We start from the raw sequence: 11,474 nt of genomic DNA, 5'->3' as shown, positions 1-11,474 counted from the left end.
GAAAATTCAGCAGTGGCCACAGGACTAGAAAAGGTTAGTTTTCATTCCAATCCCAAAGAAAGGCAATGCCAAAGAATCTTCAAACTACCACGCAGTTGGATTCATTTCACATGCTGGCAAAGTAATGCTCAAAATTCTCCAAGCTAGGCTTCAGCAGTACTTGAACTGAGAACTTCCAGATGTTCAAACTGGATTTAGAAAAGACAGAGGAACCAGAGATCAAATTGCCAACTTCTGTTGGATCATAGAAAAAGCTAGAGAATTCCAGAAAAGCATCTACTTCTGCTTCTTTGGCTATGCTACAGCCTTTGACTATGTGGATCACAACAAACTGTGGAAAATACTTAAAGAGATAGGAATACTAGACCACCTTACCTACCTCCTGAGAAACCTGTATGCAGGTCAAGAAGCAATGGTTAGAACCAGATGAGGAACAACAGACTGGTTCCAAATAGGAAAAGGAGTATGTCAAGGCTATATATTGTCACCCTGCTTATTTAACTTATATGCAGAATACATCATGTGAAATACCAGGCTGGATGAAACACAAACTGAAATGAAGATTGCCAGGAGAAATATCAGTAACCTCAGATAACCACCCTTATGTCAGAAAGTTTAGAGGAACTAAAAAGCCTCTTGATGAAAGTGAAAGAGGAGAGTGAAAAGCTGGTTTAAAGCTCAACATTCAAAAAATGAAGATCATGGCATCCGGTCCCATCACTTCATGGCAAATAGATGGGAAAACAGTGGAAACAGTGACAGATTTTATTTTCCTGGGCTCCAAAATCACTGCAGACGGTGACTGCAGCCATGAAATTAAAAGACGCTTGCTCCTTGAAAGAAAAGCTATCAACCCCCTAGACAGCACATTAAAAAGCAGAGACATTGCCAACAAAGGTCTGTCTAGTCAAAGCTATGGTTTTTCCAGTAGTCATGTATGGATGTGAGAGTTGGACCATAAAGAAAGCTGAGCACCGAAGAATTTATGCCTTTGAACTGTGGTGTTAGAGAAGACTCTTGAGAGTCTCTTGGACTGCAAGGAGATCAAACCAGTCAATCCTAAAGGAAATCAACCCTGAATATTCATTGGAAGGACCGAAGCTGAAGCTGAAACTCCAGTACTTTGGCCACCTGATGGGAAGAGCCAACTCATTGGAACAGACCCTGATGCTGGGAGAGATTGAAGGCAGGAGGAGAAGGGGACGATAGAGGTTGAGGTGGTTGGATGGCATCACCAACTCAATGGACATGAGTTTGAGCAAATTCTGGGAGTTGGTGAGGGACAGGGAAGCCTGGCATGCTGCAGTCCATAGGGTTCCAAAGAGTTGGACAAGACTGAGTGACTGAACTGAATTGGGAAGGCTCAATGGCAGGAGGCACTTGATTCAGTTCCCCCTTTCTTCACCCAATCCCCCCAGGTCGGAGGCAGCCTTATAACCACTGCATTTGGATTTTCCACCTCGATAGCCTGTCTCACACTGCATATGAACTGTGGGCGGCGCCCACACTGGATCACAGTGACAGGCGACCTCAGCCTCCAGGCCTCATGCCCCCGTGTAGCCTGGACCAGATTAGTCACTGAGCTCCCTTTTCCAGCTCAGACTTTCCATGATCATCCTGCGGTCAGGCCAGGAATGTTTACTTACATTGCACGGGGATTTCAACCACTGTCAGTGAATTCCTAAGAAATCTCTGCCTCTGCCAATTGCTTCCTTTACTGTCATGAGAGAAGGAAGGGCTTGGTGGATGTAAGGAGGTCCTAAGGCAGCTCTGCTGTTCCTGTTGTGTGGGCCAGGGGCAGAGGCTCCAGCTCCCCATGGGCTGAGCTGGCACCTCACAGGAGCCAGTCCCTGATCTGTTCAGTCTCCCAGGAAGCCTTCTCCAGGCCTTTGAGCCAGGTTCAAGGGAGGTCCACTTGCTACCACAGCATCGCCAGTGCCATCTCTGCACTGCCATGTGGCTGCCTCTCCATGGTGCCATGTTAACCCCAGCACCTGGCATGTGCTGGGTATTTGCCTTATTCCTAACAACCAATGAAATGGGCAGAGCCTCTCCATGGAGACAGAAAGGCAGGACAGGAGTGAGGTCGTGGGGGTGCTTGGAATTACCCTGCTTCTGCTTATTGTATTACTTGGGCAAGTCTCCTCCCTCTGGTTTAATACTTAAAGAAGTCTGATTAGATGAATATTTTCCAAAAAGGTCTAAGAACACAGGTCTCTTTGTATTTTTCCGCTTCCAAAATGCTCTAAAAACATGGGTTTCTTGGTATTTTTCAGGCAAAAAAAGCAGTAATTTAGATGATGTGGCATACTACAGCCCCCTCTCAGAGACTCATGTACACAGTAGGATAGTAAAAGCTCTGAGAAGTCCCAGAGAAAAGATGTCAATTTAATTTTATTTAAACCAACTTTCTCCAAAATCTCCTGGCCTCCTCAACCCTGAAGAACTGGTGTTTTGATGCACACAGCCTGGGGGATCCCAAACTAGACGATTTCTAAGTCCCCTTGTAATATACCCTACCCAGAGACGTGGTAGCCTGATGTAGGGAAAAGACCAGGGACTTAGGAGGCAGACAGAGCTGGGCTTGAATCCTAGCCCTGCTTTATGGTAGCTGTGCGGCCCTTAAACAAGTCACTTAACTTTATAGCCTTGGATGTCCCCATCTGTAAGATGAGTATGATAACACTTACTTGTTAAGGATGTAGGTTGTTGAGAGAATTCAATGAAATAACAGGTATGGAACACCTAGTACCGTGTGTGACACATGGGAGGCCCATAATAAATATCGGTTCCTTTGCCCCATTACTCCTGACCCTCTTCTCTCACCCCGCATCCCCCAAACCTAGAGCCAGCCATTGGCAGGGCAGAGAATGTAGCAGGAGGTACGCTGAGTCTAAGTCCGCACATGACCCTGACTGTGTTCTCTCAGTTTCATGGAAGGACCACACCTCAGCAGGGTCAAGGTGAAGGGGCCAAGGGAGAGGTGGCAGAAGCTCCTGCCCTTCTTTGCCCAGCAAGTGTGTTCTGTCTGTACTAGACAACCAGAAGCTGTTGGTAGAAAGAAAAGATGAAGAATGCTGTCAAACTGTTCCAGAAGAAATGCCTACTGTCATAAATCCACTGCCTAAAATACCAAACCCTGCTCAAGTCCCAGCTGGAGGGCAAAGCCGTGGCCTGTTTGCCCAGACAAGAAGCTGAAACAAAAGCAGTGGTCTGAGTGATGGCAGCAAAAAAGGGCAGCAAAAAAAGGCTTCTAGGAGCCTTGGCACCAGAACAGCTGTTTCAGGATCTGCCCTTGGAGCAGAGCCACCACTTGATGGACAAATCAAGCACCAGGTCTGTGCCAGGTCCAGGGCTTGATCATGATGAAGGGAATCAGTTCTCCAGGGAGGCAAGAGTGGGCTGTGGGGCTTGACACTTCATAGGAACCGAGCAAGCTGGGTGGATGAATGCATTGAACTCTGCAGAAAGATCTCATTTTTGAATATCTCCTTTCTTCCTTTCTTCCCACTGTAGGGCAGTGTTAAGAGAAAGAGCACGGGCCTTAGGAATGCAACTGGCTTCAATTCTTACTCTGCCTCTGCTAGTTTCGTGACCTTGAGCAAGTTACAACCCCTCTGAACCTTGGCTTCCTCATGTGTAGGAGGAAAACCATCATCCCTACATCACAGAGTGGAAGCCAAGACTGAACAAGCTAATCTAGGTGTATCCTGAAGTATGGCATGAGTAACTATGACATGGGGACAAATGTTTTTTAATTCTAGTAGCTATATGTTGATTTAAACATGCACTAGAAAAATAACTAACCTACCAAGCCCTTCTATAGATGACATTGATTGGTAGAAGGCTAAAGTAGCTATACAAGTTAAAGGAAAAAAAGAAAAAAGAGCTGATTCAAAGAAAAATACTAAGTAGATGATGGCATAGCTGGTGTGTAGATATGGCAAAACCCTTGAATATGTTACGTGAGTGACCCAGGGTGGGAAACTGTCCAGAACCCAACAGAGTGGCTGGCACATGGCAGGCCTTGAAGGGCTTTTCTCCTTCTTTCTCTTCTACTCCCAAGAGATGAAGAAGATCAAGGAAGGGAGGAAGCAAACCTACTTACTTATGTACCTACTTGATTTGTAAGTCTACTTTAGCCCTACCCTTGTTGTTCCATAATTTCCCTCTATGTAGGAATTGCCTGCTTACCTCTGTTTCTTCTTGGACACATCTCGTAGCTTTCTTACTAGAAAATGATTCTTGCCTAAGTCTTCTGATGTAACCAGGTATTGGAAATTCTAACAATACCTATATCATAAATTCTACCTATTCTAAATCCTCATCTGCAGCACCGTTCAACACTCCTTCGGAGCTTTGCAGGAGATGAATTTTTTTATTTTTAATGAACTATCACATTTAAGTACAAAAACTTTTCTAGTCCTGTCACATAGAGATCATTTTGTCCGCTGCTCTGTTTGGCTGCCAGTCTCTTGTTGCTCTCCTCAGCAATGGTAAAGTTAATACCCTTTCCACTGAAAGAGAGATCCATGGTTTATTGCCTTTGCCAATAGCGGAAATGTTCGAGAGCCAAGTGGCAAGGCTGTTGCCGTTGGTATCTTTCACATGAACTACATCAAAAGAACCTGGATGTCTCTCCAGGTTGATGATCACACCAATTCTTCCCAGGTTAGCACCTCCAGTCACTATGCACAGGTTACCAGTGTCAAATTTGGTGAAATCAGTAATCTTGCCAGTCTCCAAGTTAATTTATAAGGTGTCAATGCACACTGACGAGGGGATTGGGGTAGATGTGCGAGCATCATGGGTCACCAGGTGAGGGATTCCTTTTGTCCCCACAAAGATCTTTTGCATTTTGCACAACTTGTACTTGCCCTTCCCAAGTGTAATTCAATGAACAACAAAGCGACCCTTGGTGTCATAGATCAAAGAAAAATTCTCTCGAGTCTTATTAATGCTGATGACATCCATAAAACCAGCAGGGTAGATTATATCAGTGCAGACTTTGCCATCAATCTTAATGAAATGTTGCATGCAAATCTTCTTTACTTCATTTTCTTAAGTCTGTTCCTTTTAGAACTTAAGTCTGTTCCTTAGGAAAATAATTAGAGGGAGACATTCCCTCAGCTTGTAGGGACTGGTAGATGGATGAGGGGCAAACACACCAGTCAATTTATCCAGCATCCAGTGCTTTGGAGCTGCTACACAATTCAGGTGCTTCTTGGGACCCTGAGGCTGTGCTAGGCACAAAAAGAGGGAGCTAAACATTTTAATGGATGTGAGAGAGAAAGAGACAGAGAGAGCATGTTTTACTTATGGGAGGAGAGGAAGCAGAATTCAGGAGGGGGGGATTGTGGGGCTTCAGACTCAGATCATGGCTCTTGAGTCTTTGGGATGGCCTGAGTTGGCTTCCTGTTTCTTAATTGTTTTGGGTTTTTGTTTGTTTTCTCTCCTGTTGCTACTGCTGCTAAGTCGCTTCAGTCGTGTCCGACTCTGTGGGACCCCATAGACGGCAGCCCACCAGGCTCCCCCGTCCCTGGGATTCTCCAGGCAAGAACACTGGAGTGGGTTGCCATTTCCTTCTCCAATGCGCAAAAGTGAGAAGTGAAAGTGAAGTCGCCTAGTCCTGTCCGGCTCTTAGCGACCCCATGGACTGTAGCCTACCAGGCTCCTCGAGCATCCATGGGATTTTCCAGGCAAGAGTACTGGAGTGGGGTGCCATGCAGTGGAAATTCAGAGAAAGGAAGTGATTTGCTCAAAAAACCAGCAACTTAAACCTGAATATCTCATTTCTTGGTCCTATTTCTTGCATTCTGTCATACTGGGGTACCTGGGCTTTCTCGTACTAGGAGAATCAAAGCAGTTCTTAAGAACAGCCTCAGATGACAGGATCAGATGGCAGAAGAGTAAGATGTGGAGCTCATTTTCTCTGCACAAAGATACCAAAACTACATCCACATGTGGAACAACTCCCAGACATTATATAAAATATGTACTGAATATATATTTAAATGTATATATTTGAAGACAATACATGACCACTACATGTATATCAGAATGACCCAAATCTAGGACACTGACAGCACCAATGCTCGAGAGGCTGTAGAGCAACGGAGACTCTCATTTATTGCTGATAAGAATGCAAGATAGCACAGCACTTTGGAAGACAGTGTTGCAATTTCTTACAAAACTAAACACACTCTTACTGTAAGGAACTGAAAATGTATGTCCACATGAAAACCTGTACACAGAAGTTTATAGCAGCTTTCTTCATAATTACCTCTTGGAATCAACCAAAATGTCCTTCTGTAGGTACATGGATAAATAAACTGTTTTATGTGAGGAAAATGAAATATCATTCAGCACTAAAGAGAAATGAGCTATTGAGTCATGAAAAGACATGGAGGAGATTTAAATGCATATTACTAATATAACCTAATTACTAATACAATCTGAAAAGGCTAAGCACTGCATGATTCCAACTATATGGTACTCTGGAAAGGAGAAAGCTATGGAGACAATAAAAAGGTCAGTGGTTGCAGGGATTGAGGAAGAGAGGGAAGAATAGGCAGAGCACAGAGGAATTTAGGGCAGTGAAGCTATTTTGTGTGATATTATAATGATGGGTACATGTCATTATTCATTTATACAAATCCACAGAATATATAAAACCAAGAGTGAACCCTCATGTAGACTATGGACTTTCAGTAATTATGATATGCCAGTGTAGGTTCATCAGTTGTAGCAAATGCACCCTTTGGTGGGGGATGTTAATAGTCGGGAAGGCTATACATGTGTTGGGGCAGAGGTGTATGGGAAGTCTCTGCACCTGTCCCTAAATTTGGCTGTGAACTCAAAACTGCTGTAAAAGATAGTCTTAACTTCAAAAAGACAGCACATACACTGATAATCACAAAGCTCGTATCCATTCTTACTAACATAATCCCAATATTGCATGATGTGGCAATGTGTCCCAGCCTCCCTTCAGTCCAAAATGACAGAGCCACACAGGTTCTGAGCAATGAGATGTAAGCAGAAGTAAGCTGAGGAGAGTTTCCAGTAAAGCTTTTTTAAGGGATCACAGTCAGCAGGCAATACTCTTTGCCCTTTCACCTTCCTGCCAGAAACACAGGGGTCATACTTGGAGCAGCTGTCTATGAGCTTGAGGCCTGATGCAGGCCAGAAACTCGGAAGGAGGAACAGAGAGCTGGGAGGATCCTGGGTCCTCAGCATCAACTCTGGGCAGCCTGGCCCAGAATTCTTATTTAGTAAGAATACAAAAGATGTTTGCTTAAGTCATCATTTCTCAGGTCTCTTTTACATGCAACCAATTGGTTCCTAACTTAATATGTATTCAGTAAATAAATTCAATGAGTACACAGTGAAAAGTCAGTATCTTTGTTTCTTTAACCACCAGACTCTCCGTCTCTTCCCTAGAGGAAAATCACTGTTACTTAAACCTTTTCAGTTATTGTTTAAGCACATACAAGTATGTGCAGGCATCACTGTGTGTGTCTGTTTTTTCAGTGCTCTTTTGATGATCGTTTAAATCTAGAATCCTAAACCTTAAGACTTACAGGTGTGAAACATATGAAGATCATTTTGTTGAGATTCTCAGGGGAGCTCAGAGAAAGGCCCATACTTGTTGACAATCACTGTGTCCAAATAAGCATTTGGATGAGAGTATGTAGAGCAGGTGATGGTGTGGGGGCTGAAGAGAAGCTTTGGTCTACTGACGGACACCAAGCCCCTCATTTCCAAGGTCTCCAACTGAGTTAATGATGGAGCCAAGATTAGCACCCAAGTCTCCAGTCAATTTATTGCTCAAATGTCACCTAAACGTCATCATTAAGAACAGAGACTGTGAGCCAGAGGAAGTGCTCCCAGCTGCTTTGCTGGGAGCAAAGCTGAAGAGAGGCCAAGTGTTTGGGGCCTGCTTGAAGCAAGTAGTGCCTAGGAAAAGCTTTATGCCAGAGGGATGCCAGGACAAGCCTGAGCCCTCCATAATTTATAGCTTTCTTTATAGATGCATGAAACTATGATCTGAATCTGATGCATTAGGAAATCCCCACTTCTCCATGAGAATTAAAGAATCTTTAGTATCAGATGCAACTGGTGAAGATGAAAACTGCCAATTAAACCCGCTTGCCAAGAACCAATAATTCAAACTAAAATAATTCACTCATAAATCACATAGTGTTGAATCCGTGTTCATTTCCCTCATCCAGTATACAATAAGATCAAACTAGAATGGAAAGTTCACCCTTTGCACTCATTCAGAACTGCCTTGTTTGAAAAGGTGTGGATGAACTTGATGACTAAGCATGGTGATTGGGTGGGAAAGAGAGACTGGGAGCTGGTCATGTGTGATCAAGCCTATTCCAGGCCTTTTCCCTGCTGAGAGTGCCCTTTCCTCCAATTTTTGTTTGTTCATACCTACCTTTTAAGGTGTGGCGCAAATGTGTCTTTTCCATGAATCTTTCCTTGAGCCTCTTTCCACTGTGATTGTTCCCATCTCACAGCAGATGAGTCTGCAGAATGTTGCTGTACCATGTCATCCCATTTCTCTTCTCATCTCTTCTGTTAGATCATTAACACTTTAGAGGCAGGGGCTCTAAAGAATCTACCTGCATTGTGGGAAACCTGGATTTAATCCCTGGGTCAAGAAGATTCCCTGGAGAAGGAAATGGCTACTCAGTCCAATATTCTTGCCTGGAGAATTCCATGGACAGAGGAGCCTGGCAGGTTACAGTCCATGGGGTTGCAAAGAGTCGGACACAACTGAGCGACTAACACTTTCACGTTTCTTCTAGTTTATTAATACTTTTTTTTAGAAAAATGAAAACCTTCTTGTCACATAATTTTGCTCACCTCTTAATGATTTATGCCCATTCATTCTAGAAAGCAGACAATACAGCAAAGCAAAATCAGGGAATGCAAATCATTTGCGTTTTGTTGTACAACATTCGAGGCTTTCAAACTTCCTATATTTAATAACAAAAAAGAAGCAGACTCACAGAGGTAGAGAATAAACTAGTGGATACCAGTGGGGAGAGGGAAAATGGGGGGCAATATAGAGATAGGCGATTAAGAGTTGCAAACTATTAGGTATAAAATCAGCTACAAGAATATATCATACAATACAGGGGATATAGCCAATATTTTATAATAAGTATAAATGGAGTACAACCTGTAAAAATTGTGAGTTACTTTATTACTATATCGCTATATTGTATACCTGTAACATATATTATACATTGGCTATACGTCAATTTTTTTAAATTTCTACATTTAAAATTTCTACCTTTATAGGTGTATCGAAATTGGATCCTTCTTTACATAAAGTTTAAAATTTTTCTTTCATGTTATTGTATATCAGTGACCTCAGTGATAATATGGTAATTTTTAATTAATTGAAATATGTTGTTTTTCTGATTATAAAAATGTGATATGATTTATAAAAATTGAGAGAATAGAAAATTGCATACAGTGTCAAGATTACCTTTTAATCACACCACACAGATAGACCACTGTTAACATTCTTGTATATAGCCCTCCATCTGCTAGAAGACTAGATTTTCTTCTGAGAGCAAGTGTTTGTATATGTATCACACTCATGTCTGCTTATTTGAATATGTTCATTCATGTAAGTGTTTTAACTTAATATGAACATCTTTCAGTGTCAAATTCTTGCATATCTACATCATCCCTTTTTCTTAAACTGGTGAATTAATTTTTTTTTGCTGCTCTGGATCTTCGCGACTGTGCTTGGGGCTTTCTCTGGTTGCAGCGAGCAGGGGCTGCTCTTAAGCAGTACATGAGCTTCTCATTGCAGTGGCTTCTCTGGTTTCAGAACACAGGCTCTAGAGCAAGGGGACTTCAGTAGTTGTGGCCCTCGAGCTCAGTCACTGTGGCTCACGGGCCCTAGAGCACAGCTCAATAGTCGTGGTGAACAGTCTTAGCTGGCCCTTGGCATGCGGAATCTTCCTGGACCGGGGATGGAACCTGCATCCCCTGCTCTGGCAGACAGACTCCCAACCGCTGTACCAGCAGGGAAGTCCTGCATCCTCATAACGTGTGGATCTGCCACAATCTAATCTACTTCCTATTATTGAACATTGACTTTTTTCCCCCAAATATTTCCTTTTATTAACAAATTGTATGGATCATTATGTTAAACACATTTGTATATGTGTACTTTTAAATGTTTTGGAACAAATTGCCCTCCATGAGACACTTTCATCTTTGAATTTCCCAAAGTGTCTAAAGAGAGCCTTGCACATGGTGGACATAATAAATTGGGGTGAATAAATGCATGGAATATAGAAAAATCTTTGCCTCTCTCTCTAATTTTTCTTCTTCTCTTTTGAGACCTCAGTGGAAGATCTGTTGATTCTTTGGGCACCATGGGAAGGGCCCAGGTTAGAGGCAGGGCCTGTGTAAAGTAACTGCCTCAATTCTCTTAGCACTTTGGAGGCTGGGGAAATGGGTCCTGAGAGGGAGCATCTGGTTCTGAGCGAGCCTGTGGCTGAGCAGCAGAGCAAGTGTCAGAGAGGGCCCTGAGGCTATTGACTCCTAGCTCAGCCCTCCTTCCCCCTTCATACTCCCTTGGGTAGCCCTTTACCTCTTCCCAAACCTGTAGATTCTTCATAAATCATATTTATATCAAGTAACTTATGTCAGGTGGCAAAAATAAAGTGAAAAGCTGTACATACAAGTTACTCATTATAAATCATCGAGCACATGAGTGACCCTGAACACCTTTTTCCCATTTATTATTAGCACTTGACCTCAAGTGAAGAAAAAGGAGGACAAAATTTGGAGTCCAGAACTTTAAGTTTGAGTCTGGCCTCCATTCTCTCCCCTGTAACATAGCAATTGTACTAAAATCTGCTTCCTAGGATCCAGGTAAGGATCAGGGAGATGGTGGATATAAAAGCAAACGTTGTGATAATTGTACAGTATTTAACAATGTTAGGGCTTCCCTGATAGCTCAGTTGGTAAAGAATCTGCCTGCAATGCAAGAGACCCTGGTTTGATTCCTGGGTCAGGAAGATTCGCTGGAGAAGGGATTGGCTACCCCCTTCAGTGTTGTTGGGTTTCCCTTCTGGCTCACCTGGTAAAGAATCTGCCTCCAATTTGGGAGACCTGGGTTTGATCCATGTGTTGGGAAGATCCCCTGGAGAAGGGAAAGACTACCCACTCCAGAATTCTGGCCTGGAGAATTCCATGAACTGTATAGTCCATGGGGTCCCAAAGAGTTGGACACTACTGAGTGGCTTTCACTTTACTTTACTTCTTAACAATGTTAATATTTTCTGCTATTGATAAGATTGAAAAATATTTCCCTAATCTTGCAAACTCAACCCAGAGGCCTTTCTAAGGTGGGTTTCTTAACTGAAAGTTGGCAGCAGAAAGAGTGTGGTGAGCTGGGAAGCAAGCATTCTAGTTCCAGGTGTCATGGCCTCAGT

The 11,474-nt window shown here is 43.0% G+C and overlaps 1 pseudogene; it reads right to left on the bottom strand.

Moving 5' to 3' along the window:
- Positions 1-4,384: 4,384 nt before the first annotated feature.
- On the bottom strand, positions 4,385-10,075 carry LOC114112039 (small ribosomal subunit protein eS4-like; annotated as a pseudogene).
- Positions 10,076-11,474: the final 1,399 nt, after the last annotated feature.

This window comes from Ovis aries, chromosome 13 (assembly GCF_016772045.2).
Source record: "Ovis aries strain OAR_USU_Benz2616 breed Rambouillet chromosome 13, ARS-UI_Ramb_v3.0, whole genome shotgun sequence".
Taxonomy (NCBI): domain Eukaryota; kingdom Metazoa; phylum Chordata; class Mammalia; order Artiodactyla; family Bovidae; genus Ovis; species Ovis aries.
This window is presented reverse-complemented; position numbering and strand designations above follow the sequence as displayed.